The 24,230-nt window shown below is 40.6% G+C and overlaps 1 long non-coding RNA gene across 1 annotated transcript in view; it reads right to left on the bottom strand.

The window, feature by feature from the left end:
* LOC146766405 (uncharacterized) overlaps nucleotides 1–24,230 on the bottom strand; it is an 88,613-nt gene that overhangs the window by 15,490 nt on the left and 48,893 nt on the right. The gene's annotated exons all lie outside the window — the stretch shown is intronic.

The raw sequence follows: 24,230 nt of genomic DNA, 5'->3' as shown, positions 1-24,230 counted from the left end.
TTGTTTTGTTTTGGGTTTTTTTTTTTTTTTTTTTTTTTTTGGTTGTTGTTGTTTTGGTTTTTTACTTTTCCTGAAACCATGGTTATCTGTGAGTAGAATAGGGAATATGTTAGGAATTATTCCATAGAAAAACACATAAACCAAGAAAATATTTCCTAGAACTCTGTCATAATAAGCACATTTCCCTTTGGATACAAAACAGCATTGCAGAGTTACAGCTCTAAATGGCTCTTGAGGGCACTGAGGAGAATGACCCCAGACCCATCCCAAATAAACATTAGAGCACCCAATCAGAACTTGCTCCTGAGTCACAAACTTTTTTCCTTCTAATTACTGTGACTCATTAGATTTGCATCTTAATGAGAATTAGCTATGTTGAAGTCAACAGTGATGAAATGCATGCAATAATTGCTGGGTACATTTAATACAGATATTCTGGTGTAGCACCTTTAGCCTGAGAGCAGCCATGCTGTGCACTTTGCAGTAAGAGGAGCAATCAGTGATACATTTAAACAAAGACAAAATTTATATTATGTGTGTATGTGGTTATGAAATCAGAGTGAGATATGGGGGCATGTAGTCTAGCTACCTGTCAACAGTCTGAATTTTACAAATGAAAAGAGAATGACAAATTAGTGACAATAATCTTCAAGTGATTCAGTTTGGTTCCTGGTGGTCGTTTTTCTTGAAGGGAAGCCCAGAGTACCTCTCTGGAATGAAACTGTGGAACTTATAAGCAACTGTTACTACACACTTCTGTTATTCAAAAAAATGTAAAATAAATTATTCTGGATTGCACCAGAAAATTGCTGAAAAGTAGTCATGGGTGAAATGAAACTTCAGTTGTTGTTTTGCTTGTTTGGGAAATACTAGGGAACATCTGTAGCTAAAAGGTATGTCCAGAGTAATTTTCTGGCTTTTTCGGTGCTGTTCATCCCATTTCTAAAGGCAATAAAGTGGAATAAAGAACTTCAGAAGGGCATTTAAACAGAACAAAATTGAACCTTTGCATTGAGACTGTACTTGGAAAAAAAAAAGGGTACAACATATTAATAGGAAAAAACCTTACCAGGATTAGAGAGAAAAGACAGACTTGCTTTTCACTCAAATGGCAGTTTTTGAATTAATGATCATGTTAAGAGAATATGTAACTTTAGATCTGAAATGCATTTATTTTTACCTCTTTGTCTTACAATATTTACTTTCCAACTTAGCTTGAGTGTCTTCTGAGCCTTTTTCCTTATTTTCCTCACATTTTCATATACAGGCCTAGCAGACATAAGGGACAAGTGAAAGTAGGAAAGAGCAGGTTTCAAAAGAATCCTCCTCTAGAACACAGGCAATTTACTGAGACCTCTAGCATTTTTATATCTATTAAAATTTTATCTAACCAGATCTTCTGCAGAAGTTTGGGACTGATATTGGGTGTATGAGAGATTGCTTTGTTCAAATCCTGCAATGAGCAATATAAAGAATGTCAGAATTTTTTTACAAGCATTATCTGTGGAGGTTGTAAATGAGCCTTTCCTAGGTAAGTCTTGATATCTTCCTAGAGTTTTAAACTGCAGTAAGGCTGTAATAAATGCTGTCTTTCTAACCTTCTCAGCTTATTGAAATAGTGCTTTTCTGAATGCATAATGTTTTTAACATTGATTGACATTTGGGAATGTGTGGCTTTGTCTCAAGATTCAATAAAAAATTAATTTTTTTTTTAAATCTTATGTCATAACCAAAAGAAAAGAGGAGGGTTTTTTCTCACTATTCATTTATGGCTTGGGATACCTGCTAAGACAAAGAACAGATAGGTTTATGTGTCCATTCTGGACAGCACAAAATGGGGTGAGGGCTGTGTTTCACCCAGGTATGTCTTTTCTTAAAAACACAGGGAATATGTGAGTATTCCCAGGTCTCATTCTGACTGGAAATTTTATCTTGGACATGAAAATATTTATATGCAAGATGACCCAGATTTATGGCCTTGTAAGAATGTGGTTTCAATAAATCTGCCTTTTCCAATGAAAGCATTTTGCCACAATCTTCTGTCGAGAGCCAGAGGATCTGGGCATGTTCCACTGCTGAGCAGCAAATTCAGAGCCACAGCCTGTGTTCAGCAGGAGCCCCACTGGATACACTCCCAGTACCTGGCCAGAGAGTTGGTTTTCTGGTGCAGCAGGAAGCCTCTCTGCATGGTTCCCTGGCTGGAAATATGCAACAAGGGTCCAAAATCCTGTGGGAGCATTTCAGGTTGTTGTTTGCCAGGTTCTCGGCCACCTTGCTGAAAGGCAAAGCTGATCCCTGAGTGGTGCCTCCATCCCCAGCCTGAGACACACCTTACCCCTGTGGCTCCTCTCAGGAAGGACTTTAGATCTGCCTCAAGGCAGATGGGGATGGCCATGGTCATTGTTTAGCACTTGCTGTGTACTTCAGCTTTCTCAGTAATTCAGAGAGAAAACTTCCACTGCCACCGCAAATGGCAACAACTATCAACAAAACCATTTATAAAAAAATGACACCAGGATATCAATCAAGTTGACAAGTTTTACAAAACTGACCTTTGTAAGCCAGAGAGAACTAGGTAGAAGTCACTTTGCATTCTGAATAATACCCATAAAGAGCAGAGCAGGTACTGCAGGCACTTTAACAGTGTGGGCACAAATGATCTGTGGTGAGATTTAGATGATAACAAGAAAAGTCTGTCTGTTCTATCTGGCCCTACAGCTCTATAGGCTGACCTCAGAACTGAGGTTTAAAAAGAATCTGTAACATTAGCACCAAATAATGTTGTGATGTTTGAATGTGTTCTTTGAAATAACATTGGAAGTTTATAGCACTCTATAGGGATTTCATATTATTTAGCATCAAAGATTATTAAAATAGAATTATAGGAAAAACCCAAAGGTTATGAGTGAGCCAGAGTCTGAATTTGCTGCTTTATCTTACTCCCAACCAGTAGCAAAATGCTGCCTTGGATTTTTGTTGGTTTAAATGCTTTTAAAAACAGCATTAATGATCCAGGTTAGGGAGGAAATCAGACCAGAATTTATCATAAGGTGCTGGTAGGACCCTGCCTAGCTAGGACCAGCAAGAGCGAGTTAATTAGACCATGTCCAGGGCTGATGATGTGAAACTGCAGACTGCAGCTGGGAGTTTATGCAATTCATCATCAGTTAACACAGTTGTACTGAGCTGCAGATAGAATCCAGAGCTGTGCTTGGCTGACTGAATTGGACTGACTTGAACCTGGAAGGAGCAGTTCAGTGAAGACAAGCTCCAGAAGAAGAGTGCTTAGTGTTTAGCCCAGTCCTTCTACCTCTATACTGTTTCCCAATGGATCCTTTCTACCTCAAATCAACTTTATTTCAATTGATAACCTACTGACCAAAAATAACTGATTTACCTGGTTCTCTGCATCTCACTGTGGTTTGCCAAAATTATTTTGAAATTTGATTTTTTTTCTGACAAGTCTATTGATAAAAAAAGCAAGCAGACTCAACAGCATGTATGTCCTCTAGCAAAACAAAAGTGCACATCTTCAGTATAGGAGGAAAATAAAGAAAAGGGGAATGTGGGGCAGCAATTGGACAGAAACTGTTATTCCAGGTATTTTTGCCTTAGTACTGTGGTTCAGCAAATCATCTGAGGCTCTCTAAACCATCTTCTGCTTGTGTTCTGAGATCTGCAGGTCCAGAATTATCTGATATGTACCTCTGGCTTGCTGTGAGCAGTCTTAATTCTGTTTAAAGTGTTAGCTGTCTCTGATAATAAGTTACTATACAGGCCACCAAAGAACTGACACCTCTTGTAAATGGAGACAGCAGGAATGCAGCTTTTGTCACTCCTGCTCCATCTGGGGACATGTGGTCCCATCACCTCTAGGCCAAACTGATGATTCACTTGTATCCACTGTAACTACATCTGTAGATCTGTAGAGATTTGTCTTTTCCTTATGGGATTTTTTTTTTTTTTTAAGGAAGGGATAAATAAGGTCTGTGTACTAAAGGATTCAAATCAAGTTGTCCACACCCAGCTCCCGGCCTGTTTCTGGCCTGCCATGGTCTGAGTGCAGAATAGAACTCCTTTCACAGGAGCACAATGTGGTTGGCAAAATTTCCCACAAGAGACTTCTTCAAAGTCAATCCCAGCGTAAGCAGGAAGGGGAGAGCACAGGAGATGGGGCAGGAGCTGGGTTTGCAGCCTTGCTGTCACCTGCCCATACTGTGTTCATTGCCAGGAATGAAGGTGAATTCAAATTATTTGTCACTCCACTGCTGCCAGCTCTTTCCTGTTGGGCTGCCAGAGCTACACCTTGTGTTGTGTGGTGCTGTGTGAAGATTCACTAGAACAAGAGCACTAGAACAGACTCTGTTCAGGGACATTGTCTGCCCATTTTTGCCTGCCTATATCTTTTTCATTCAAGGTTTGCATCAGAAAATATTTGGAGCTGACATAAAAAGAGGTGAAGAATTTCAAACTCAGTTTTGCTGAGAAAAATGCCATCAGAGTTTTTTTTAATAAACAGATAATGTCAGTTCCCCTCCCCAGAGCAAAGACACACAGTGTCAATAAAAACAATTACTGGGTTGTAATTTAATTTGAAAGGCTACTGGCAGACAAACAGGCAAGCAGTTTAGCAAGATTGATGTAAATGGTGGATTATTTAGGATAGATATGGATCCAGTCTACAACCAGGAGACTGCTTCTGTGTGTCTCACGTAGGTATTGAGAAAGATTTGAGTTAGAGAAAGTGACATTTGTTTTTCTCAAATGTCTCTGTTTATAAAGCCTGCAGTTGAATTGAAATAGGGCCTGGATCCAAAACTAGTAATAGTAAATCGTTTTCCCGAACTAAATTCAAACCCTGAGTTCTTCTAATCTCTATCAAGTTTTGCCCTTAACTTTGCTTTGAAATGTCTGATGTAGGAACTCTAATTTAATTATGCGTAACAATCAGTTGTAACAACACTATTACTTCTTCAAAGCATGATAACCCAGGTTTGCTGAGAGATTATAAAGTGGGATACTCTCTTATTCCAATAAACTTTACAAATTGCTTTAAATAGCTTGCCTTAAGGCAAACATGCAAAGGTGAAAGTTTCTGCAAAGCCTATAGTGCTTTCCCAATGTTATTCTTTCATTGAACTCGGCAGTAGTTACAGTGTGTAGATATGTGATCAGTTTTCTTTGAAGCAGTTCAATGAACATAAAAGTTTTGTTCTGAGCCTTAAAGGGCAGTAAAGTTTATGGCATATCATGCAGCCAGCTTTCTTCCTAACAGCAGCCTAATAAACCTAATTTTTTAAAATGAAGTGCTTTTACAGATGATGCAGGTGTAAACACAGAGCACAGATTGTGGCTTAGTTCCCAAAATGTACAGGTTAGCCCCACACACCAAACAATTCACACAGACTGTGTTTCTGCAGTTCCTGGCTATTAAGCATATGGGCATTTGTATTTCTTTCAAACTAATTTGATACAGATCATTTTGGGCAGGCTGTGTTCAGGGGGAGTGGTGATCTTGAAACTTTATCCTTGGGTATGTTGAAATCTGGAGAGCTGGGACATAAATCACGGAAGTGCTTGCATGGATTCTGGGTTCTTACTTTGTCTGCAGGGCACAGATTAGGCTGGGGCATGGAGATGCAGCTATCACTGTTTCAAAGTGACCTCTTTACTACGACTGAGTTTCCCTTTAAAAATGGAGTCTAAAGGCTTTGCAGTTGAAGAAATCAGGGTGAATTTGCTGTGAATTGATGGCATGCCATCTTTTCTGCTCCACATACTTCTTCATGCAGTCTCTGTGGTCATGGTTAAAGACATTCCCTGTCCCCTGCCTCTCCCAAATGAAATAGTTATAAGTGATGGAGAGATGTCAGCTAAACCTGAAGGCAACCTGCTATGGTGGTGTGGAGAGCCACAAGCTGCCTTATTTATCCTGGCACAACGTTAATCAGCTGTCCTGCACAATCAGTTAGGAGTCACCCTTGGTAACAATTTAATTCTCCCTGTGGAAGGGGGAGGGAGAGGATGATGGATATTTATAGTTCCCCTTGTGACCTCTCATTTAGTGCCACCACGAGAAGGCAGGAGCTGCCTTCAGCACCAGCACCACTGCAGGTGTCCTGAACACACTGACTGGAACGGGCTAATGAGGAGCCTCCATGGACCCAATTCATTAATTATAACATAAATAACTCACTTACTGCAACTTTCTCAGCTTCCAGGGCATCCTTTTCTTTACATTGAATATATAGCTATGCATATATCTGCATTTCCCTCTTCTCTGCTTCCTGCTGAGAATATAGCCATGAAGTGGGAAACAATGGTTTTGAAAAAACAATCACTTTTCTGAATTACAGCTGTGGGTTCAGTTTATCTTTAAGAGGTGGTGATGTTGCAGGCCAGTTCTTAATATGAACAAAATTATACCTGCTATTCATAGAGAAAAAGGCTTCCACGTGGGATTAGTCAAAGGGAAACAGAAATAAGTACATGAGAGGGAAAAACAGAAATAGTCAACCAGGTTAGCAGAAAATCTTGGACATGCATAAAAAAGCAGATCTAAAGGCACATGGAAAAGGGGTGGGTGTCTGTAATATCAGCAGCATCTGGGGCAGAAATGAGAGCAGTGGTGGTAGCCGGGGCAGGAGCAGATGCTGAAATAGCACCAGCAGTGAAATCTCCTCTTGCTGCACACCCAAACCACACATTCAGGGGTGGCTTAATGGACTGTGAGAAAGCAAACAGACCATTATGGTCCATTGTACAAATATGTGTTGGGATAAATTGTGCTGTGCAGAACAGGACTTGCTGTGTGTTTTCAGCAGCCCTGGAGCCAGGCCATTCAAGAGCAGCAGCCTCTCAGCAGAGGGGCCTCTTTTCCTCTCTGAAAGAGGCAGCAATTAAGGTTTTTGTAATCAAACCACTCCAAAATTTCCAGATAAACTATTCAGGTTTTTATTCATTATTTGTTAGCTTAGTTGAGTTTTTGGTTTGGGTTTTTCTTGGTTTTTTTTTTTTGTTTGTTTGTTTTTGGGGGGTTTTTTGGGTTTTTTTTTATGTGAAAGTACTTTGGATACCAAATGTGTCTTTCTTAAAGGATGAATATACTCCTTAATAAATTTCCTGGACTCCAGGAAGACTTTCACAATTTCTCTTCCTTTTCCTTTAAAAATTTTGCAGCAGTCCCTTAGCTATTGCAGGTACATGTTCTCCCTTTGAATTACCTTGCACTGCAGCAACTTGTAACAGCAGAGAGCCATCCTCTTACCCCCTGGAGCTGCCCAAGTGTTTATCTGTGTTTGAAAAATGGTACTTTAATCCTTAATTAAAAATTAGTAACTAGTTATGTCAGCTGACTTTGCAATGGATTTGGATTAGGACTGTGCACATGCAGAATCATTAGATTTCCCATCCAGTCCTTAAAAGTGCTCACAAAATTGAGAATCTCAATTTGTTGTCTTTATTGGAAATATATATATATATATATATATCCAAGCCTCTTGTTGCCTTTGAGCATAAAAAGACAAGAGGGTACTCTATGAATAGACTGTGTGAAATATAATTTGTTTTAAAGAAGTTTTTGAAGAGGAGTGGGGACTTGGTTGAGCAGATTTTGAAGCGAAGCGTTGCGCTGGGGAGCTGCCAGGCTGCAGCAGCAGGCGCTGGCTCAGAGCTGTGTGTGCCCAGCTTCACCAGGCTGTGCATCCTGGTGGTCAGAGCTGTGTGTCTGTGCTCTGGGCATCTCCCAGCACCTCCTCCCACTGGCCAGGCTCTGACCTCCCAGGTGAGTGTGTCTATGAGTTTCTACCCACAAATATAACCCAAAAATGTCCAAATGATTAATTGTAATCATCGAGAAATTCCCCCCCCCGTGCAAAATTGTCTGATGCTGCCTTTAACCTTGGAGCTAAATTTTAGATCTAAATTCTAATTTCTAGGATACTTAGGATTAAAATGGAGACATTGACACAGCAGAATCACCACCATAGAGAGAGAAAGTCACACACTTTATTGTAACAGCTCTTGATTGCCTAGCAAAGAAATGCATAATGAATAAACATTATTTTAAAGGGCTTGATAGCACAATGAATTTTTCAGTGGGAGAAACAGAAGACAGAGTATTTAAAAATACATGAGTTTCATATTTGATTATAAGTCAAGAAACAGCAGAAAGAACCAAGAAAATTGATAGCAATGGCAGCAGGCACCAAGCTTTCAGACTGGAATTAATGAGGTTATTCATAATAGAGAGGGAGTGACATAGTGATTAGTTAATTACTGTGCAGAAACATACAATTAATGCAGAACTGGAATTAGTATACAATGAACTAAAATGCCACATAATGCAAACAACAAAACTGAGAAAGAAACCTTGATTGTTGATGGAAATTGTTGTAACAGGAAAAGTCTGTTGAAGTCACAATAGTTTAGCTATGAACATGTTGCACTTGTGTGATGTGGTGCCAGCCTGTTAACAGGAATGCTGCCATGGAGAGTGGAGGGTGCACCAATTACAGACTCTGCATGTGGGAGCAAACGAGATTGTAGGACCAGGGGGCTGCCCAGGCAGACTGATAAAAGCTTGTGTGCATTGTAACAGGAATCTCCTACAACTTTTGGTCAAACTGGTAGATACTCAGCCTGGCTGGTGCATCAGCTGTGCTGCCATTGCTGCAGGGGCTGCTGAGGCAGAGGGCAGAGCTGTTGCTGCCGTAGATCCTGCAGCAGAAGCACTCCCACACGGTTCCATGGGTGCAGGGTGGCTGTTGGAGACACATTTAGCAGCTTGCAGGAGTGCAGGGGTGAGGGATGGTTTTGCACAGGGCTGTTCTGTCTGATCTCTGTGCACCATAAAGAACAAGGGCAGCTCTGGGTCAGGAGCAAATGGAGTTTCCCAAGCCAGTCCCTTTTCCTTCTGAGGGAGTGGGGGATTAGAAAAGGTTCAGTTGTGTAAGGGAAGAAAATATCTCAAACTACACCACACCATAACTTAGAGCTGCTCTGGGTCTGCTCTAAGCTGTGTCAATGAAAAAAGCCTTTTCATTTTCTCTCTTTCTCCCCTATTTATCTCTCTGCCTGTCTTCTATCTAACAGCACTCTCGGTACAGCTGCTGCCCAGGCTGCACACTCCAGCTGCATGGGAGCTGCAGGGACTGTGCTCCAGCTCCCAGCAGCCTGACAGAAGGCTGCAAAACCTTGGTCTGCAGCATCCTGCATTTGGCAGAGCATTTCTGCAGCAATTCAGAGTTTGAAAGTGTGCATGTTTTTAGCTTAGATTGCAGAAAACTGAGATGATAGCATTGAAAGATAAAATTTATTCTCTTTTCCATTTAGCAATGTAAATAAGAGTGTTATTTTAGAAATAAGGTCTGATTTCTAGTCTAAGTAATTAAAAAGCTGAAGTGGAAAAGTAATTTACAGTAGTGTTGTATATAAAGGTATCTTTAAGGAAATTAGGTGAAAGAAAAATTTGAATAGGAACATTTTTCAGAAGGTGATTTGTACATAGCAATGTATAGTTACGATCACTGGTTTATCTTATTGTATATTTTTTTACAGTCTAACATGTATTACACTGGTGATAGTTTAGTTCATCTGCATTTGAAAGTCACTGGTAGTGCATTTTCCTGGGACACAGAACTGCACCCTTTACCTTTTTACTTCAGATGAGTTATGAAGATAAATTAATGAATAGCAACAACTTTTTTTAAAAAACTGCTTAGTCAAGTATTGTGCCACTTTTATGTCAATACAAAAATATCAGTGTTATAGGAATCTAAAAATGTAAATGCTTCTGGACAGAAACAGGAAAAACAATTAGCTGTGATAAATTCAAGTCTCTGACTGAAAGAAAATTTTAATCTTAGTAAATGGTCAAGAGTTAGCAAAAGGAAAGAAAAAGAACTCATAGGACTCTTCTATGATGGGCCCAATTCAACAGAGAATGCAAGCATTTCAGTTTAGTTTCTCAGAAAGACTCTGCCAGACAAGTGAAGCTCTCTGAAAGCGATTCATTATGTCCCCAGAAGCTGTAGGACAGGCACTAATTTTTTCCAGGTAATTTCTGAAGACCCTTTTCAATAGTGGTGTGTGAGAAGGTTCACATTTACTGAGTGCTTAAATCTGACCTTGTATGTTGAGGGCAGAACTCACTAAATTGAATCTCCTGGCCCTGGAGGTGCCGACTCGTGGGAAGTGAGGCTGTGTGTGACTGCTGGAGTGCTGGGCCTTCCTTTCCCTGTAAGCTGTCATAAAATAAAACTTTTCCACAAAGATTTCAACAAAACAAATTCTTCAGAAATATCCAAATTCACATTGTGTAACTCAATCTGCCTTTACCAAATTAGAAGAGAATTCAAGTTTATACAGCCTTATCTCAGGTTTCTTTCTTTTTGTTCTATCCCTCTCTCAACTGCTGTTCCACTGAGAAATTAACTCAGCCTTTCAGTCAGAGGGAGAGCCAGGCTGGGAATTACAGGAAACCTCTGTTACTAGGAAAGGTATTAGTTTATAATAAAGTGTTGATCCTTGAAATGTCATTTTCCTGTTTGAATACAGTAAAATAAACAGCACCAGAAAACCAAGTACTCGATTCGATTAAATGGTTCGTTTGTTAATAGTTGCAGTATTCTAAGCAACAAAAATAACTGTACTCGTAGAAGTTCTTGCAGCAGTATTTTCATCACATGATCATGGTTTCTCACAGGTGTTAGGTGGGTATGAACTTTCTGATCTCTGTGCTGTAGCTGAGGAGGAGGAGGGAAATGTCCTGGTGATTTTCAGACCCAGGCTTCTCCCCTCACCCATAAAGCAAATTATTTACTTCAAACTATTCTCCAAGATGCTTGTGCTCACAGATGTAAAGCAGATCATGCTGCTCATCTTCACAGCAGCTCTCTCTCTACCTGGCCTTTCCCTGGAGCTCTTCTGTGTGTGTCACTGATGGAGTCTGTGGAAACCAGGGCTGTTCATCTCCTCTCCCTCTGGGTACTTTTATTTACATTACAATGCCAGCATCAGCCCTTACTGAGTGTGGGAAGAACTGCTTTTCTGAGATAGGGGCAATCTAAGGTAGAAATGGATTTGATTCAGTGTTTGCAGCCAGGAAAGTAAAATCTGGATCTGTTAAACACACCTGTGCAATAATGCTGACTTATATAAAGTCCGTGAGTTTTTTTTAATTAATTTCTTCCAAATATATTGCTCTTGACCATTTGCTCCCAAACACTGATGGTGTTTTCCCTCTATAGTAAAACATTAACAGTAATGACAAATCTCAAAAGCTGGGATTTTTTTTTTTTTGCTATTTTTGCTATTTCCATGGTTGAGTTTCAGCTAAGACCAAATCCCCTAAGAAAGTTAAAGGCTAATTTCAGAGATCTTGAGTCCAGGATTTACTAACACTGTCACAAGAAGCAAGTGGTGTTTCAGGCTGCAAAAGAAATTGTCCTTTACAAAACATGTGACAATTTTTTTCTTTGGTAACATCATCCTGTGTCACCTTGAAAAATTTCCTGGGCTCCATTCTGAGGAAAAAAAATATTTTATCCTAATGGCAAACTAAAAGTAAATTGCTGCAGAGAGTGAGTAGGGAAGGCTTCTGCTGCAGTCTAAGAAGAAAGGCATTATTTTACATCACCACAGATGCCTTTTTTGGTACAGCAAAGACCTGCATCATAAATACAAAATGGTCTGAAAGGTTTGAAACTTTTCACGCCACAAAATGCATTATGCAGCTCCATCAAACATAAGTAAAGGCTGTGCTTTTTCCCACTTTGTACAGGTAGGGATAGAAGCTGGAGTTTACCTCACAAGGAACATTTTCTTCTGTCTGATGTGAAGATTTAGTTCCTTCTGGAAATGCAAAATGTGCAGGTAGATTTAGAAAGGTTCAACATATTAAAGGTTCTTAATGCAACAGGTGCTGGATATGTATTTGACTGGGTAGGCAGCAAAACTGCAGTTACTGAGGCAGTGGATATTTGTTTGGGGGGCAGAAAAATTAACAGTCGGTGTCATTAGCCCTGTCAGAAAACCAGCCCCTTGCTAGCACTCACTCTTACTGGTATTTTAATTGCAAGTATGAAGGGCACTTATTTATAATCCTTTATCTGCTATTTTCATCTTTCATCTTTAATTTCATTCTGAAATTAAACTCAAACAAACAAAAACAACAAACAGCTATTAAAAAGCCAAAGAGCAGTTCCCTCATTTTTTCCCAAAACATTAAACACTAGGAAAGCCTTCACCTTGCACCAGGGTGGATGGTAAATGCTGCCAAAGCTTCATGAAAACCTCAGAAAACCCAGTGTGGTGTTTCTACTGTGTTTTGCCAGGCTGAGTCTGAAAGTCCTGTATTGAATCCCCTGAGTTGTGGAATGACAAAAACATCATCAAGGGATGCCTGGCAGTGCACAGCCTCAGCAGGCAGGGGCAGAGCAGCATGTCAGGGCTGCCCCTGCTCTACCCCCACTGCCACCCTCATGCCAGGGATGAATCCAGCAAGGGAGGAAAGGGTCCTGTGCTTCAGGCACAGATCCTGCCTCACCTGAAGGATTATCTGCTGTTAGAGCAAATGCAAACCAAAATCAGCCCTGTGAATAAGCAGTCAAGAAAGTTTTACATACACATCAAATGGTTATTCAAATAACTTCTAGATGTAGGAAAGCTCTCAATAGAGAGCTATGTTTAGAAATGAGTTTTGGTAGAATGTATAAATATATTTAATGTTTAAATATATAAATATAAATAATATTTTTGTACAAAAATACCATTTCAGGGTTATTGCATACAGGGGTTTGTAAGTGAGTATTTTGATACTGTTACTGTCATATGTGGGGGAACTGAGTGAAATAGGAAGGAAATATTCACATTCTTGGAGGCTAAAACCAAGGTGCAGCTACAGGCCAGTCTACGGCGTCCCCTTACAGCAATGGGGGATGTAATGGAAAAACACAGGTTTGTTCAACATATAGCAAAAAAAAAAATAAGGTAGTAAAAAGTTGAGAAGTATTAAATGACATTTACACCAGAGGTTTGTCTTGCAAGGTCCTGTACTGTTTTAGAAAATTTTTTCAAGGTTTTTTCCTTTTACTTCCCTCAGTTTTTCTCCATTTCTAAATGTACCTATTGTATCCATTGTTTTTAGAGTGCCCAAAAACTTAACATTTTGGTGCCAGGTCTGACAGCAATCAGATACCATACCCTGCCATTCATTTTTCTACAGGTTCTGTTTTATTTTACAATGCCAGAGGAACACAGAACAAGTTTTCTATCAGTTGTAATTTTTCTCTCTCCTTGATGTGTGAAGGTTGTATACCTCTCAGGGTACTTTAAAATGCCTTCAACATTTTTTCTGGATAATTCTATTTCAGAATGCTTGTTCACATTCTCCCCACAAGTTTGTCTTAATATCTGATATTTTTCAAAGATTGGAAAGCAGCATTACACAGTGAAAGCAGCTGACACATTTGATTTCTCTCTCTCCATCTCTCAGCAGAGGAGGTGGCATTTGTCATCCCTGGGCAGAGCAGCTGTTACAGAGCTTTAAGGTGAATTGTCTGTGTTCCCAGCCCCTCAGAACAGCATTTTGGTCAACCTTTTCCTTAAACTGTTTATTGCAGAGTCCTGTCTATGCTGAGCTGAACAGAGGGACACTTTTCCTGCCTTGCAGCAGTGGAGCCTCTCTGGCACTGTTGCCAAGCAGGGCTTTTCCATTGATTCCAGGGGGCTCTGGTCACATCTCTGCACTGAGCTCCAGCTCACTTTCTCCCAGCAAACAGCTACTGCATTTGCTGTATTTAGGAGGATGATTTTTAACCTGGATGATCTCCTCCACTCTAAAGCTTGGTGAGAATTTTTTCTGGTGTTTCTGGTTTCCACTCTGAGGTGCTTGTATCTGCTGCTGGCAGACACAAAACCTCATCTCCTGCAGTCTCAAATAAGATTTTTTTTTTCTTGTGTTTTGGGGAGAGGAATAGGAAGGTGTGGTCCTGTGCTTTTGACTCCAGTATTCTTTTATTGCTCCAGGCCATCTGTGCACTGAAGCATGACTTTGTATTACGAACTGGATTAAAATGCAGTGCTCTTCTCTTGGGTTTGATATTGTTTCACTATCTTTTGTCTTCTTTATTCCTGCCTTTTTTTGATTTCCAGACTACTGAACTGTATTTCTTGTGCAGTACCAGATTTTTCTGTTTCATCAATAGCACTTTTTCTGTTTCATCAATAGCACTTTAAGGTCGCTTTCAGTGAAATTAAATTATAAAATAGGTGATGCTTTATTATGCTACAGATGCTACTATATGGTGGATATTTTTAACATCTAAACTTAAAAATTCAACAGTATGCCCTGAAATATTTTTCAATTCCCTTGAAATTAAAAACTCTTCATTTGGCTAAGTCAGATCTGACACATGAGCATGAAGTTCATCATGCAAGATGAACTTTTCTTACTCATATGAAAATGCAGTGTCTTTATCAGGAAATTCCTAAACTGACACCACTCTCAAGCAAGTGAGCAGCATCGTGGTAGAGCCAAAGGCTGATCACATGGAAATCAGTTCTCTTTACTGATTTCAGTTGTTTTTTGGGGTGGATCTAGACCAGCTATTACATATTTTTCCATAATGTAATTTTTTCTTTGCCCTTTTGTTGTCATCCTTCTGCTGATTTTCCATCTTCTTTGGTGTGGCTAGAGCAGATGTACTGATTTTCACCTATTCACAGAAAATTGAAGGAATGAGGGGGGGTTTCTGAGGAACTTTGGCTTCTCCATAGGCCATGGGATGGATCTGGCTTACTGTGGGGCCAAATAAATTCTTGTATGCAAGCAATGGTCATCCATGACAGACTCTAGGCAGATTAAGTAATAAAAAGTTGTGGTAAAAAAGCCACAATGATGAAAGTTCTTGAGACTGTTGGCCAATTTCCACAGCAAAAAGTGATGCAAATTTATGCAGAAATGCCATTAGTTCAAGCCTTTGCTCTAGACCCAAGGTGGGAAGGTTTCAGCAGGTTTGAGATCACTTGCTGGGGAGGAGAATCGTTTCAGGTCCCCAGGCTGCACTCGGGGTCCCTCTTTCACCAGACAGCCTCAGGCAGGACTGAGCCATGGCCTGGAGGCCTCTCCTGCACATCCCATCGCCTCCCAGAAAGGCTCTTCTCTCCTCAATGCCACAGAATGTTTCCCCTCCAGCTTTATGGTGCCGATTTTGCTCCCCAAACTGCTCAGAACTCAAGTGAAAATGGAAGCAAGGAGCAGCAGGAGGTGCTTTTGGGAGTTTGCAGCTCTGTGCTTATCTGCCTGAACGTGCCTCCCCTGGCTCTGGGCAGGTGAAGCCGAGTCCCACCGAGTCTTCTCCTTTACCCAAAACTGTCACTGAACCGCTCGCCTTTAAAGACTGGCGACTGCTAAAATATCTGTACTCTTTGCAAGCTGGAGACACAGAGAGGTTTCCTGGCTGCTCTGCATAAGCCAGCGTCTCTGCAGCACATAAAAAGCCTCTGTGAGCCCTCACAAAGGGCCAGTGCCTCAGCTGAGGCCCAGTGCCTCGGCTGGAGCTCTGCCAGCCTCCACCAGCCCTGAACCTTTCTTCTTGTGTTTTCTAAAGAAACTATTGGGAAAACACTTCTGAAATCCAATGAACAAAGTTCAGTCAATAAAAAAGTGAGGGGGAAAAAAAAAATCATGTGCAGCAATTGAATGAATGAAATTGAATTCAGAGGTGACTGACTGGTGCTGGTTGATACATTTTTCTGTCTGATGTTACTGATTTGGCAAAATGGGAGCATTTCCCAAAAATGCATAAGGTTTTATCAGAATGCTGTGGGAAATCATTGGAACCTTATGTGTCAAATATTTTGTTTCAACTATTATTCAATGAAGATTGAAAAATCCTTCTGGACACAAAGCAGTTTGATTCTCCTTAAAGAAAGTATTCTGGAAACTGATTTTGCTTCAGATTGTGACATTTTAACTTGTTACTCAAATCTGACATAAAAATAAATGCCAAAATTCCCAGTAAAAAGGTGATTTAACACAATTTTAATAAGAGCTGTTTTACTGAGAAGTATTGCTGTTGAGGACTGTAATAGACATTGTTACTTTTAGAAGGGGTGTGTATTACAAGTGAAGTCCTCACAAGTTCTTAATAGAAAGTGATAAAATATTAAATAGCACAGCATTTAAAGCCACTGTGTCATTTTCATCTGCCTGTGTTTAACTACGATGAGTTTCAGAAGCTCTAAGTGCAGAACACAGATATCTGCTAGGATCAGGAGCAGATCATTGGCATAAACTTACCTGGCTTTTCTTAACAAACTTCTAGATGAAATGTAAGAATGCAATAGACAACACAGAGGCAGAAGAAAGGGGATGTCTAAGTCTGCTAAGAGCTGGGACAGCAAGAGTGATTGCTTGCTTAAGAACCTTCTACTGACAACATTAATGAGGGTTATTATTTGGAGTATTCAACACTTGAGTTTCTGTATTTTCGTGCTGCTTCCCCACAGATTGTTTTTTCTGTTGGCAAACAATTGAGGGAGGAGATAATGCATTACCTCTGCAGAATTATTGATGCCAGAAATTTGATCCATCCTCTGAGATGGGCTCTGCTGGTAAGGCAGGTATATTTAGAGATCTTATAGTGGGCAGGATGAGTTGGGTTTTTTTCTTTGAATAATGTAAACCATTTGTCTTCTTTTCAGCCTCTGGAGAGAATATTTTCTGTAACTTAAAAAAAAGCAATAAAAATACTTATCTGAGAAGCACTCTGCACTTGGAAGTGTGTGAAGTTCTCCTTGCACCAAAGCTTCTTTGGAGTTGTTCCCTAAAAAAACTGCAGGAATGGGCTTTCCACTAAGAATAAGGATAAGTCCAAAGTTCACTTTCATGACCCAAGTTGGGGATTTATTCCTCTACTCTGTATTGATAAAAAGTCTCTTCTGTTTCAAATTAAATATATTTGTATTCACAGTGGTGTTTCTGAGCTCCCAACTCATAAGGATATTTGCATGCTGAAGTGGAGCTGCTTTAGTTCTAATTCCCCTCATTTCACATATTTTTTAGTTGTAAGAGGTAAAAGACTTTATTAGATCAGAAGATCATTATTGAGAGGAAGGAGCTTAATATTCTCCCTCTTGTTTACTACGTACAGCGTGGTGGGAGGATGAAAGTCAATCCCTAGCCATTCTTCCTCCTTTCAGAGAGGGAAGAGTCACAGAAACATCATTTGCGTTTGTAAACCCAACTGAAAAAAGTAGGTGAAGCATCAGATTCTTTCACGTACTGAAATTTTCCTGATCAGTTTGTTTTGTGTCTTTTTATTCAGGAGCACCTAACTGTGCATGGCTTGGTGTGCACAGGACATGAAGTGCAACACCTGCACCTGCAGACCCACCATGGTGCCACTGATGCTGAGTCTGTTCCCGTTCTGTGCTGTTGGTGTTGGTGCCAAGGGGTGTTTGAGAAGCTGCTGCTTTCTCTGAGCAGCACAAAGACCACAGGAAACCTGTGGGGCTTTTTCTTCTGGTAAAACTCTCTGAGCTCTGCTGTTCTGGAGCCCTACACACGCTGTTGGCGTTCCAGACTTGCAGCTTTGCCTGTTCAGGCAGGATTTTCTGAGAACATGTGGGTCAGTGTCATCTTTGTCACCCTGTGGTTAGGGCAGGAGGGGTGTTACTCATTTTGCTGTGCTTTCTGTGTCCTCTTATAGCAACTGCAGGAAATTCTGGGCTGCAGTAATCCCTTTCCTTTGTCAAAATTCACTAATCCTAATCAGTTACAGACATGATTTTACAACCCAGAATGTCAGAGTATTCCAAAATTATGCTGCACAGATCTTTTTTAATGCAAGTCTCAAAGCCCATCATAACTTGGGGAAAGATGACTACCTCTATATAAATACATATTTTCTTTTTATATTTATTAATTTATGGAGTTGATTTTATATGTATGTATCTCTAATGATTATGCAAGGAATATAACTCCCAAATGCTTCTTTCTTTTTTTTTTTAATTTAGAAGGATGAGTCAGAATTTCCTGAAAAGTAAAAATAGGCCATAAAGTCTATACTTATTCTGAATATTAAAACATTTGAGGAATATGACAGAACTGAAGATTTGCCTTGCATACCTCTCTCCAAAACTCCTTGATAGATATGGTACTATGCAGGTCTCAGATTCAGTCAAAGAGAGAAAGGGAGAGTTTCTATCCAGGCAGAAGCCTGGGGAAGAGTTGGAAAAGAATGTAAATAATTCTTTATCTCTCTTGTTATTCACATTGTTTATAGCTAAGTTCTATCACTGTGTGTCAAGCACTGTGCACCAATGGTTGAGTTGTTTTCACTTCAGGACCAATGGAGTTGGTCCTCACTGAGCTCTGAATAAAAGAGCAATGCATTTTGAATAAATGGGAGTTTTACTCTCACAGCCTTCTGAATCAGAGTCCTCTCATTCCCGTCCTGCCTCGACAGCGACAGTACTAGATTAAAAAAAATATTAGTGACCCGTATTTGTCTCAAATGCCTGCACTTAGATTCCACTGATGCCCTCAGTTGACAAACTCTTTAGGGATTGTGCAAAAATCACACTCAGTAGCCCTTTGCCTCTGATGCCCTGTACACATCCTAATCCCAGGTTTAGCTGTGGTCCAGTTGGCCACATTTAGCCCTGAACAAAAGCAAGCAGAGCCCCTGTGACATCAGGGCAAGCTTCAATTCTCAAAGGCTTCCTGCATTCCAGCAGCTGTCAAGTTCCTCTGTCACCCTTATATCTTAAACTCAACCCTAGACTGGGTTTGCAAACCACATTGAGACTTTTATAACTCGTTGAAAACTTGTTTGCAGTTGCGTCAGAGGCACTCTTTTGTTCCCCAGGACAAACAGGGCTGTTTTTAGTGATCCGCCCCACTGAATTCAGTGCAGCTGACCCCCCACGTTCACAGGGAGGACTGTGCTCATTTTTCAGCCACCCAGAAGACACTCCTGTTTCTCCTGCAGGCTGTGCTTGGTTCTCCTGTGGGTTATTGAAGATGCATTTCCAGCAGAGTGTGCTGGAGGAGCCCTGCAGCTCCTTGCCTTGCACCGAGCCCTGCGGGGAGAGGGGACAGCTCCTGCGTAGCTGCAGGGACAGCCTGCAGATCGTTCTGCAGGGGCTCTGAAGTTTTGTCCCTGTGCTTCAATTCTGAACTGGTGAAAGTCTCAGGGAGTTGTTAAAGACTCCTTTTGGTTTTGGTGTGTCAAATTGCCTTCCATAAAATACACACTGGTTGGCAAATGCAGTAAAATCCCAGGTGTTGGACCTGTGTGTCTGTGCAGGAGCAGCAGTGAAACCTCAGTAGCACAAGAATATTACTAATGTTGTAATTGTACCTCTCTGTGCCATTTAGCTTTTCCTTGGGTTTAGGTTTTTTTTTTTTTTTTTTTTTTCCCTTGTCTGGCTTTTACTGTCACCTGATTTGATTTTGTGTCTCTTTTATAATACACATGAACTACCTTTGTCACTTAATTGCAATATAAAATATTAAGGGAAAAACTCCTGTAATACAAGAAGGTGGACTCAGGAACAGACTACAATAAGGAAAGAGTGGTGTGACAACATGGTTACCTTTTTGACTTAAATAAGATCTCCTTATTTCTGTGAAATCATAATGTAGCCAGGGTAAATATTAGTTTTATAACTGATTGACATCCAGATTAGGCTTTCCACAGTGCTTTGTCTCAGCCAGTGACAGCAGCATAACATTCCCCAGGCATTCAAGCTGTGTGGTGTACCAGGGGCTTTACAAGAGAGCTCTCTGGTGAGAAGCTTGCCCTATTCCTGGGTCTCTTTTCACAGCAAATGTGACCCATTCATTACTGCAAATGGCTCTGGGAGGGCTGTGTGCTCCAGGGAGTAAAGAGTAGGGCTTTGGCAACAAACTGCTGAATGCAGATTTCTGTGCTGATTTGTTCTGTAGGTCATTGTTCATGGGAAGCTGTTAACTAGGATTTTATTTTGGCTTTTTGAAAAAAACAACCAAACAAACCTGCATTTTATACCTTTTTTTATGTCAAGAGAGTTATCTCAGTCTGCCTTCAATTTTCTTGTACTCCAGTTTTGTCCTTGACTCTTCCTTCAACTTGGGAACTGTTACTAGATTTTGAGTAGTCCTGTATTTTATATCCAGTAAAGCCTATCCATCTTTGCTTTATTTTCTGCCAGCAAATGCCCCTTTTTCTAGATGCTTTTGTGGCTAAGTGAAAACTATTAACAAAGCAGTTCTAATATGAGCAGAGGTTTCTGTTGATCTTACCTCAACTAGCATGGGCTTCAAACAAGAACCTGAGAGGTCTCTTTTGAGACTTGTCATTTTTGATGCTTCTTGCTACTTAAATCAATCTTGAAGAAGCCCTCAGCAAAGATTTATGTATGTTGAGGTTTTATGATGATCTCTTATCACAGGAGGATGAATGGGATGGGACAGAAAAGTCCATGTGGAAGTTGCTGCACAATTTCAGTGTGATAATCTGCCCTCTGCTAGTTAGCTCTGGGCTGTTCCTTACTCTGGCAATTTCCACTGTCCATCAGGGCTCTCCAGGGGCATTATTAAAGGGGTAGAGAAGCTGTAGCTCTTTCTCTTGGCAGAGTAAATCAATTCCCATGACTTATGTCAGATAAACCCATTTCAAATGTGAAACTGCTATGAAATACTCTTGGCAGCCTCAATATATGTTAAAGTGTTTGACTCCAGGTGAGTCCAAGGGGTGTATGCTCCACGTGGATGCTCTCTGGGAAATAACCTCTGCTTTTGAAATGCACATTATGTGTCAAAAATAACATTTTGGTGGTACAGAGCAGTTTAAAACTGTTGACTTAAGTGCTTCTCATAGGAATTCAGGGGACTGCAACCATTCCCAAAAAGGCTGTGCTTTCATAATCAAATCAATACATTTAGGTAGTCAAATTAGAACAATTGCAATGTTCATTGAAAGAAATAAAAATTTAATAAAAAGAAGGCAGCAATTTTGGTTTGCTTTGCTATTAAGCAGACAGTCCAACCTCTCGCTGACAGGGAAAAAAACCCCACAATTTCACTGCAAAAGAACTTATTTAATTCCAAAGCGATGAAATGTCATTGCTGGGAAAATGCAGAAGAGATTGCACAGGACAGCCTGGGGATGGCTTGTGCATCCAGTGGTCCCAGGTGTCCCTCTCCATTTTCCAGCATCACAGCAGAGCTCACGGAGGGCAGCAGGAATCATGACATCTGTGTCGGGGTGGATGCAGCCAGTGCAGCTGACAGGCAGGGCACTCTGCAGCCCTGCAGCCAGGCAGGGCCCTTTGAACAGTCCTGGGCTGAGCCGGGGCTGCTCAGGGCCCCCCACTCAATAGGCTGGCTGGTTGTTAAGTTCAGCTGCAGACATGCTTTGATTGAAATGTGTCAGCCCGGAGCTGAGAGCTGCCCAAGTTTGTGGCTGACACAGACCATCTCACATTAATCAGCTTTTTGGCAAGGGCACTGATCCCTCTGCCTCAGCAGATTGCCCAAGGGGACCAGGCCATTCCTCTGAGCTGCTGCAAACACAGAGCCCTGTAAACACTCAGGCTGTGGCCTCCCTGCTCTCTCTTCTAAGGACAGCAAAATGAAATAGCTGCCTCCCTTCCTTTGTGCTCCTGTGTGGGCACTGATCATTAATGCTCTGGCTTTTCTGGGCCCGTGTTTAATGTCTCATTGCAGCTTTTGTGCTGCACAATGTGGTTGTTTCAGGCAATTGATGCAGGAATGCCAGAGCAAGCTTTTGTACATGCTTCTCTAGGCTGCCTGTCTGCTACCCAGGATAAATTTGTAATCAGGTTGGGTCACAGCTGAATCTTGGCCTCTCTTGCTATGGATTGTCCCAGACTGTTTCCCCTGAATGTGAATTCAGGTCGTTCTAGACTCAGTTCTTGTGCCAAAGGTTAAACAAAGTAGAGGATGCCACCAGCACAGAGACTTGCTCCTCCAGCCTGGGAAATGCTTCTGGTGTGAGGAGCCAGGGGAGAGCTGATGATCAGACATAAAGGGCAGCTGCCACCCTGTCCTCTTTGCCACCTTTTAGAATAAATACACACATTCTTCAGGCACATTAAGTAATAGTTCTAAATTTTTTCAAAGCACATCTACTGTTATTGTTAAAGCCAAAAGCACTGAGACCCCCTGACATGAACTGACACTACCAAGTAAGGCAACTCTTATTTCTCACAAAGCCAAAATACATTTTCAGATGTTGTGAGTGTTCAAACAAGCCACAGCTGAGATGGGAAAGGGCTTCCTTTCCTCTACTTTTCAGGATCAGAACTGAACATTTACCAGTGACACAGATTTAGATGGTTGGCTTTGGATGTCTCTCACTAAATTTCCTGTGATGCAGCAATCTTCTTTTTGCAGCTCTTCTGCATGTCTCTGGTTGGCACTGCATTTGTTCTCTACCATTTGGAAGAGCAGAGACCATACCATCACCCAAGGAAGTTCTAGCATCATTATAAAGGATAAAAAATAAGTCACAAAACTTTATCAGAAAAGTATAATATCCAACAACCTTCTGAAACACAATGAGAATCTGAGGCTTTGAGAATCTTCTCTTGCTTGCTCTGATTATTGGCTTAATTATAGTTATTTAAGCAATCTCAGAAAAAGATGCAGACCTATACAAATTGGCAGGAAACAGTGGAATTACATCAATAAAAATCTGAAACAGTTCTTGAATGGACCAAAAATTTTTGCAGTAGTTAAGAAACTAAGTTCTTCATTCATTATTAAATCCAGCTGTGGCATATAAAGAAACAGATTGATGGCATCTAACCAGTAAAATAAACACCCATTTTTCATGGCAGTTGTGGATTGATGCACCATGAAATCTTCTAATAGTCCAGATCTAAAGGCACAGAACCATAAATTGTTCTATTGACACGTCTAGTAGCAGTTTTACAGATGCACTTAAACTGCCGCAAGTAAAATTTTAATTGCCTAATTTTGTGGAAATTATGGACCCAGATCCAGACATCTACATCTGCAGGATGGTGTTTGGAAAAAAAAAAAAAGAACTTATAATTCATGTGTAAGATTGAGAGCAGTGTGAATTTGAGTGCACTGCAGCTCCTAAGCCAACAACATTACAAATCATTGAAATTCTTGGGAGTGAAGACTGGAGAGCCTGGAGAAAAGATTTCTGAGGGAGTGACTGGGGAATTACAGTTTGATCTTCCTTGGTTTGCTTGAAGTCCTGGCTGAATAACTTTGCATCCATGGTCATGCCTTTAGGCACTGATGGTGTATGTTTCCTGCCAAAATTGATCAGAGGTAGAGGGAACCTCCTCCCAGATGGATGTCTAGAAATTCATTTCCCTGGCTGTATGGGGATTTTACAAAGCAATTGTTCTGTTGACTTGTGTAATAGTGATTTCCAATAATTCATAATCCATTGTACATGGAAATCAACTGCTTCACTTCAGACAGTTAATTAAGGTTGCAAAGAAACACTCACCCTTTTAGATAGCTTTGTTTTCTTTTCCTTGCTCCCCCTTCTCCCCACTAAGTCCTTTTGATTTATACTACCACATTTCAAAACACTTGCTACATTTAGCAGCTTTGTGCAGTCCCCTTGTGTGGGGCTCCTCTGAACCCATATGGACACTCAAAGGTCACATTGGGAATGTTTTCTCCAACACTTAGACCTAAATGTGTTTATTTTCTAGGGCATCCACTAGAACAGCTTTTCCTTGGAGGAGTCTCTGGTTATTTGTGCTTGAAGCAAAAGTTAGTGAAAAGTCTATTGACCCTTTAAGACACCAATATTCAGCTATTTGCTTGTTGTTCTTTACTTGATAAATTACTAATTTAGGGTGAAATCATACTCTTTAGTGGCTCCCTGTTCATAAATCACAATCTGACATTTTTTCTCTAGGGGAAGATTGCTGTTTGCAGTATGCTCTGCCACCAGAACAGATGACAATATTAGTTTATCAGGAGAAACCTATATTTTAAAAATAAATCTTGATACAATAAATTCCCAGCTCTCTGTATTGCTGCTTGAATGTTTTTATTGCTGCATTGTCTCTGTGATCTTGAGCTCAGAAACCTTTGTAGAGAAAGCAGAGAAATCCAAAATGGAATTTATGATCAAAGGGACAGAAAAGGGAAATCAGTGTTTCAATTTGACAATAGTTTGACAGCCTACACAGGTATTATAGCAGTTACTCATGCTGATGAG

Source organism: Lonchura striata, chromosome 11 (genome assembly GCF_050655825.1).
Source record: "Lonchura striata isolate lonStrDom1 chromosome 11, ASM5065582v1, whole genome shotgun sequence".
NCBI classification, from domain to species: Eukaryota; Metazoa; Chordata; class Aves; order Passeriformes; family Estrildidae; genus Lonchura; species Lonchura striata.
This window is presented reverse-complemented; position numbering and strand designations above follow the sequence as displayed.